This window comes from Physeter macrocephalus, chromosome 11 (genome assembly GCF_002837175.3).
Source record: "Physeter macrocephalus isolate SW-GA chromosome 11, ASM283717v5, whole genome shotgun sequence".
NCBI lineage: Eukaryota > Metazoa > Chordata > Mammalia > Artiodactyla > Physeteridae > Physeter > Physeter macrocephalus.
In genome coordinates, this window is record NC_041224.1 from 60,911,051 (window position 1) to 60,919,621 (window position 8,571).

Consider the following 8,571-nt stretch of genomic DNA (forward strand, 5'->3'; position numbering starts at 1 on the left):
ATTTGTTTTTTTATTATTGAATCGTGATAGTTCTTTATATATTCTAGGTACAAGGTCTTTGTCAAATACATGATTTGCGCAAATTTTCTCTCACGTTTGCTTTCTTGATGGTGTTCTATGAAGCACAGAAAGTTTTAATTTTGATTATGTTCAGTTTATTTTTTCTTCTGTCATCTGTACTTTTGGTGTCATATCTAAAAAATCATTTTTAATCCAAGGTTATGAAGATCTATACACATCTTCTGAGAGTTTTATAGTTTTAGCTCTTATGTTTAGGTCTTTGATCCATTTTGAGTTAATTTTTGCATATGGTGTAATGCAGAAGACAAACTTCATTCTTTTGCATGTGGAAATTTATTATTTAAAAATACATATTGCCCAATTTAAAAAATAAGCACAGGGTTTGAATAGACATTTCTCCAAAGAAAATACACAAATGGCCAATAAGTACTTGAAAAGATGCTCAACATCATTAGTCATTAGGGAAATGCAAATCAAAACCACAGTGAGATACCACTTCACACCCACTAGGATGGCTATGATCAAAAAGACAGACTGGGGCTTCCCTGGTGGTGCAGTGGTTGAGAATCTGCCTGCCAATGCAGGGGACACGGGTTCGAGCCCTGGTCTGGGAAGATCTCACATGCCGCGGAGCAACTGGGCCCATGAGCCACAATTACTAAGCCTGCGTGTCTGGAGCCTGTGCTCTGCAACAAGAGAGGCCGCGATAGTGAGAGGCCCGCGCACCATGATGAAGAGTGGCCCCCACTTGCCACAACTAGAGAAAGCCCTCGCAAAGAAACAAAGACCCAACACAGCCATAAATAAATAAATAAATATTTTTTTTTTAAAAAAAGACAGACTGTAACAAGTGGTAGAGAGGATGTAGAGAAATCAGAACATATATTGATACATTGTTGGTGGTAAAATGGTGCAGACACTTTGAAAAACAGTTTGGCAGTTCCTCAAATGAATAAACATAGAGTTACCCTATGACCCCCAAATTCCACTCCTAGGTACATACCCAACAGAACTGAAAATATGTTCACACAAAAATTTGCACATGATAAACTGTAGGATGATGGATGGAAACTAAATTTTTGTGAGCATGCTGTAGTGTATGTAGAAGTAGAAATATAATTTTGGCCACATGAAACTTATACAATGTTACAAACCAATGTTACCTCAAAAAAATAAATTAAAAAAATTTGTACATGAATGCTCATAACAGCATTATTATAACAGCTATAGAGTGAAAACAACACAGATATCTGTCACTTCCTGATGGACAGAAAAACAAAATGTGGTACATCTACACAGTGGAATATTATTGGGCCTTGAAAAGGAATGAAGAACTGATACGTGCTACAACGTGGCTGAGCCTTGAACACATGATGCTTAGTGAAAGAAGCCAGTCACAAAATATTACATATTGTATGATCCATTTATGTAAAATGTCCAGAGAGGCAAATCTATAGAGATGGAAAGTAGATTAACGGTTCTAGGGATTATGGGGAGAAAGGAATGGGAGTGACTGCTAAGGGGTACGGAATTTCTTTTGGAGGTGATAAAAATGTTCTTCAATTAGATCGTGGTTGCACAACAGGGTAAGTATACTAAAAACTACTGAATTGTTAACTCTGAAAGGGCAAAATTTATGGTATGTGAATTATATCTCAATAATAATACTAAATATATATTAGTTGGGTAAACTGTTTTCAAAATTAAAGATTTATTAACCCCAAATCAAGACATGATTACCTCTAGTGTGTGTATTAGGGGGAGGGGGTTATTACTACGTGGAATGGGGGTGGGCAGTTCTAATGTACTGGTAATGTTTCATTTCTTAATGTGGTTGATGTGTACATGATGTTCCTTTTTATGATTCTATAAACTATACACACAACTCTTGTGCACTTCTGCATATGTGATATATGTTACAATAAATACAAATAATAAAGTGAGGGAGTTGGATTAGATGATCTCTGAGGGTCTTCTTTGCCCAGATGGCCTCCAGCTCTGGGGAAGTGATAGAGGAGTAGAGGCAGTTCTTAAACATAGATGTGATAGTGCTCCAGAACTGGGGAGCGGTCACGAGCCTGTCCTGGTGTGGACACTTAAGTGGAGAGGAGGTTTCCCCGGCTGACCCTGAGTGTGGTCTCTGGGGATCTCAGGTTAGCCATCTCCCAGAAGGCCTCAAGGGGACACTCATTACACTGACCCGCAGCCAGGAACACCAGACATCTGCAGCTGTCAGCCCCATCCTCCGTCCAAGGGGGCGGGGGAGGGGCAGGTCCTCTTGAACAAAGCACATGAATCCCGTGGATAAACCTAAATACTACATTGTTAATTTGAGAGTAGAACTCAGTACTCCTGTCAGTGGGCCCATATTTTCTTCCTGAAGGGGGGCTAAGTGGGGACCCTTATCTCCAGTAGGAAGTGGCTCAGGGCACTCACAGTGAGGACAGGGGGACCATCACACCTGGATGGCCTTGCCAGTGAGGTTGGAATCTTCACAGTCTATTGATACAATTTCCTGCATCTCTCATCTCAACAGGGGTGACCTGTCCTATACTCAGTCAATGAATATTCATCAAGTACTACTCTGACCCAGATCCCATGGTAGGTACTGGGGATACAGCATTGAGCAGAAGAGAGCTTACAGCCTAACAAGGAGGCAGGACATATTTACTAATAACCACACAGCTAAAAATAAAATTACAAATTGAGATAAATGCAATGGAAACTCATCAATTCTGCTCATCAGTGAATGCTAGACGCTAGAGGAGCGTATGGCACAGGTGTGTTTGATGAATAAATGGATGACTAGAGATTGAACGAAATGAATTTATGTAAATAAAAATGCTTCCAGTCCATGGCCCAGGGCTTCCTCTGCCTGTATTTCCAGGCACTACCCAGTGGTGGCCTGGGCACACCACCAGTCTCTCTCTTCTATGATTGGCCAACCCCTCCCCATGTGACCTACACATTCTCTCTTTAGACCTTTCCATCAGGATGCAACTCAGTCTTGCTGACATGGGACCAGTCTGTCTCTGAAGGTAACTTTGCTTACTACTGCCCTGATCTAAGTTATTGGCAAGCAGGTCCCTGAGGTTGCCAGCACTGACAGCACTTACGTGGCTATCACGGAGCAGCCAGGGGTGGTCATTAGAGTAGCATGAGGGTGAGATGCTGATTACCTCCCATCCAGGGGAAATGCTCAGGGAACTGGGAGATGCCACTTCCTCTACGTAGCAGGCATGAGCTTGTTCCCGGTGCTGTCCAGACTTGCCAGGCAGAGCAATGATTGAGGCCTTGCGGGCAGTGAGGAGCTGTCAGTCTACAGACAAGACAGACGGAGCAAGGCCCTTGGAAATGCTCAGTGGTGATGAGAGGTAGAAGGGCGCTGCTGAGAGTCAAGGAAGGAGGAGAAAAAAGGAGGGAATTCTATAGGCAGCTGACCCGAGAGATTTACAGCATGGAATGGGAGAAGGCCACTTGCTCTGCTACCGCAAATAAGAGACACTGGTCTTCTGGGAATGTGGAAACTGACTAGCGGATGGGCCAAGCTGACTTAAGTCTGCCTGTTTCCCAGAAGCAGAGTCCTTCTCTGGAAGGCAAGGTAAGGATGGTCTTTTTTTGAGAGCCAATTCTGCCTAATTCTCTAGGAACCAGGGAGACTGAAAAGAGCACATACTTGCCTATTCTTCCCTTGAGAGGTCAGAGTCTAGAGGGTCAGTCAGGGAAATGAACACCAATGGGATAGGGTGTAAGAAGCTGCCAGAATGGGTGGTAGAGACTGAAGGAGCTGCAGGCCCCGTCCCCAGAGGCAGTGAAGCCAGATGGTTAGAGCAAAGCCCCTGACTCACACAGCCAGCCCTGGGCTTGCATCCCAGCTCTGTCACTGACAAACTGTGTGACCTTGGGCAACTTACTTAAACTCTCCAGATCCCCTGTATCCTCCTCCCCTTCAAAATGGGGATAAAAATAGTACCCAGTGGGGAGTGATAATGCACCTAGGATTTATGTGAGGTGATCTCTTAGTGTAGCACTTGGCATGTTCGAAACCTCAATAAGTGTTAGTTACTGTAATAATAATAATTATTATATATTATCATTATTATTGTTACTATAATAATAATAATTACCATTGTTATTACTATCCTGGTTCAGAGAAGAGAGAGAAGGCTAGAGAACCTGAGATAAGCTTCACAGAGCAGGCAGAATGTCTCCCTTAAAGGAAGAGTAAAAATTGGATACATAGAAAGGATGGCATCAGTGGGGAAACTGAGGCAGGGAATAGGGAGGAGTGGGTGGAGGTGGTAGCTGGCAGACAGGATAGAGCACAAAGATGGAGCTGGGGAGTCCTGAGGGTTGAAGAAAGATAGTTGATGGGACCTGGTGGGGCTAAGCATGGGCCTTGAACTTCCATCTACAGGGCCCTTAGCACCTTAGCAGAGGCAAGGACCCCTGTGACCTGCTGAAGGACTCCTTGGAAGTGTCACCCCTCCCTTCCTGAGATCACCCAGTCACATGTGGTGAATTCGTGAGGCAGCTGCTATTTTGGAAAGATCATCACTGGAGAATAAGGAAGACTCCCAGCTCTGCCTCTAGCTGGCCAAGGATGACGCTGTGCTGGTCCTCCCTTCTCGGGACCTCAGTTTCCTTATGTATAAAATGGGGGTGGGGGAAATACCTGATCTCTAAAGTTCCTGCTACTTGGTGATCTCTAACAAAAAAAAAAAATCCAACTCTAACCATGCTAGTCTTGTTTCACAGATCTGGGGGGACAAACCTCCAGATATTTTATTTAGTTGGAGTTCATGGAGAGGTTGCTATGAGCTGACCCTAATAGTCTCGCTTACTTTTAAGTCTGAAAATTAACAAGGCAACTGTTGTCTCTGGTTCTGAATTTCAGGACTAATATTTTTTTAAAAACCTCTTTAAATGCAAATTGGTTCCAGACTAACCCACAGACACCTGTGGGGGTGGGGGATGGAGGAAACCTTTGTCTTGGGGTCGGTGGATGTGGCTGGAACCCTGGCTCAGCCGCTCACCATCCACTTTATCTTAGTATATACTTAACCTCAACGAGTCTCTGCTTTCTCTAAAATAGGGTTAAGGGTCTTTTTCTCATGAAGTGAAGGGCAGTTGGGATGTCATCACAGTCATTATATTCTTATCTTGCTTTGCTTCCACGTGTTGAAGAACTTTGGCCATCACAACAGTCTTATGAACTAAAACAGATGCTATAGTCTCTGTTTTCTGGTTGGGAAACTGAGGCTCAGAAAGGGGGAGTGAATTTTCCAAAGCCACACAGCAAGGGCAGAGCTAGGATTAGAGAGCCACTTCCTATCTCCTTTGTACCATGATGGCACCTACACAGACCTGCATTTTTCATGACTACTGTGAAGGAGACTTAGAATTCACCACCCTTGTCTTGTGGACCCAGGTGAGGCCAGGATAATCTTGCAGTGGGTTGCAGATGCAGTGTTCTCTGACATCTGTGCTGCTGGGGCAACCCTGGCAGGGCCTTCATGGGAGCAGCTCGCCAGCCTGGACCGGGAGTGAGACCCCCCTCCTCCAGTCGATGACCATGGCCCAGTAAGGCGAGGCAGGGCCATGTGGCTGTCAACCACAACTACCAGCAGACCCCTGATTCCAGTAGCTGTCCCGGAAGCTGCAACCCAGGCCTGTAATTTCCAGACTGGGCCTGGACCAAGAACAACCCCATTGCTGAATCAGTCACTTGATCAGTCCTATCTTATTATTTCTTGGCTCCCTGGCCAAGCAGCTTTGCCTCCAGGAAGTGGCACACAGGAGCCTGTCTTCTGCTTGGAAGGCCTGGGGCACTGGCCAGCTTCATTCTGGCCTCCTCACTGTCTCTGCCCTGCTCTCCAGAGCTCTCTTGCTTGGAGGAGTCCATGCCCCTCACTCCTTGCCCCTCACCCCCAGCATCCCTCCAGCCTCCTCCATCAATTGCAAACCTTCCTGGCTCCATCTTACCGGCTGAATCATGCATTTCTTCTCCCCAGAGGGCCCCAGCTGGTGTTCCTGCCAGACAATCTGACAATCTGTACAGATAACTGTAGGGCACTTTCCCACAAAAAAATGGGAAAATGGCCCAGAAATTAGAGAACTTGCCTCCCTTCTTCACCCTCCACCACTCCCCTACCACTTAGCAAAATGCCTGAGCTCAGCCAAAGAGGAAATGGTTCTTAGAAGGACAAAGCAGGGACTTCTTGCTACCTCCAAGTGTCTATTTTGTTCTCAGGTGGGCCAAAATGCTGAGCATCCCGTCCTGGACCCCAGTGCCCTGCAGAAGAGGCTGAGGACTTGGGCCAGTGAAGTCCTGGTATTTACTCCTTAAAGACCTTGGCATCTGTCACCTTCATCTCTGGTGGTGATGGCTCTGGACTGTACAGTCACCTTCCAGCATGGCTAATTGCATCCCTGCTAGGTCCTCTCCATCTCTTTCCCACAAGGAAGGCAGGGCCCCTTTCTGAAATATAAATAAGTTACACTCCTCTGTGCCCCTTCTTTAAAGCCCATCAATGGCTCCTTACTGCTTTTAGGGAATTGTCACTGTCACATCTCCAAAGCCCTGCCTGGTCAGCCCTCTCTTAGGCCTTGTTCCACCTCCATCACTGCCCAGCTTACATCAGCCTGCCTGCAGTTCCCCAAGGCCACACTCCCTCTCACCACAGGACCCTTGCACATGCTGTTCCTTCTGCCTAGAGTGCTCTTCTCTATCCGTTACCTGACAACACCTGTTTATCCTCAGACCTCAGTCCATGTGTCCTCAAGCCCAGCTCCTTCAGGGGACCCCCTCCATAGCACCACGGACCTCCCCATGACAGCAGAATCATGATGCAACTGTATGTTTGTCTTTGTGGTTATTTGGCTAATGTCTGTCTCTTCCACGAGAGCAGGGAGCTTATCTGCTTTTTTTCAGTCCTGTGTCCCCAGTGCTAGTACCCTGCTGGGCACAGGGCAAGTGTCCAGTCGTTATTTGTAGAGTGGGGGAAGCAAATACTGTATCTTCCTGGTGCCAAACTCCCATGGCCCAGGAGCTTCTGAAGAAGGCCACACAGGGCTCAGAGAAAAAGACATGGCAAAGTTGAGGGCTGTGGATGATTCAGTCCCTTTGTAAGCATGGAAAGACACATATGTGCATCCTTAGAGTGTGTATGTATGTGTGTTCACATCCAGTGTAGTTATGTGTAGTCATAATCTCATGGCCCAAACTCCTATCAATGCAGAAGTCCCTTTACCACATACCTGACAGAGGGTCACCAGCCTCAGACTGAACATTCCAGTGACAGGTGGGAGCAGTATTTAAAAATGAAGGCCTTCAGGTCAGACAGGCCTGGGTTGGAATCCCAGGTTCCATCACTGAATAAGCCATTTGACATTTTGGACCCTCGGTTTCCTTCCTTGAAAAACAGAGATGATAATTTCTACCTAATAGGATTATGGTGAAAATTAAATGTAATACTGCATTTGACGTAGTTAACACATGCTGGACATACAGGAGGAGCTTACACTAAAACCCATATTTGGCTCTTCTTCTCTGAGTAAACTTTGATTTTGTCCCAGGTCAGTCTTAATCAGGAACCAAGAGTTTACCATGTCCCTCAAAAGCAAATTCACTGCCCAAAGCATAAGTGAAAACCATGAAGCTCAGTGAAGGTTTTGAGGAGGGATCTATTATATGTTATACACTCTACATCAGAACAATAAAAGCTTCCAGACATCCTTCTCATCAGATTTGCCTCCACCCACCAAGCTACAGTGTTATTTTTCCTCCACCCTTTCTCCATACAGCTCCTAATTACTCTGCCCAGCAGCTCAGCTCCAGCCCAAACTTGCATTCACCATGCAGGGAGGTAAAAGCTCACAGTTTCCCAGACCAGCATTCCCCAGCAGTGATTTAACACCAGTGATCAAATTTGGCTATAGAGGTTGTCCCCTTGAGGTTTAGCCAACTCTTAAGTCCAGCTGCTGGTCATTACTCCTCTTTCTAGCCTTATGGAATGCTTCCTCTAAGAGTAAATTGTGGTAAATAAAATATCTCTAATTTTTAAGCAAATCATGAAGCCCACTCCACTGCAGGGTGAGTCTGTGATAAAGTTCTTTTGTATGTTGAGCTGAAATCTGTCTCCTTGTAACTACTACCCCCTGGAGCAGCTCCCCTGAAGTTCATACTCTCCTTCACAGGGCACTTCAAATACATCAATTTCCTTTAGGAAACACCCCTTAGTCTACTCTGGCCTTCAGCCTTGTCAAGAATTCAAGATGTCAAGAACATCACGGTTTTGCATTTGTCCTTGGCTGTGTGTCTGTCTGTCCTTTCAGTTTTCATATACGTCCTTTTCCAGTTGTGGTTCATAGAGTGTCTGATGCCACCATATTGGCATCAACTAGCTCCCTTAACCTCCTCTGTGTCAGGTCACATCTGACAATACTGGTTGAATTTTCATAACTCTAAGATACAGTCTCTCAACGTGAGATGTGAGAGCCACTTGCCTCTAAGTTGTCTAGAGAGATTATTAAAAACACAGATTCTGG

The 8,571-nt window shown here is 45.4% G+C and overlaps 1 long non-coding RNA gene across 1 annotated transcript; it reads left to right on the plus strand.

Moving 5' to 3' along the window:
• The first annotated feature begins 2,990 nt into the window (after positions 1-2,990).
• Positions 2,991-6,866, plus strand: LOC102993109 (uncharacterized). The gene is made up of 3 exons (XR_448910.1): positions 2,991-3,059; positions 6,275-6,355; positions 6,785-6,866. It is a non-coding gene; the product is annotated as an uncharacterized lncRNA (long non-coding RNA).
• Positions 6,867-8,571: the final 1,705 nt, after the last annotated feature.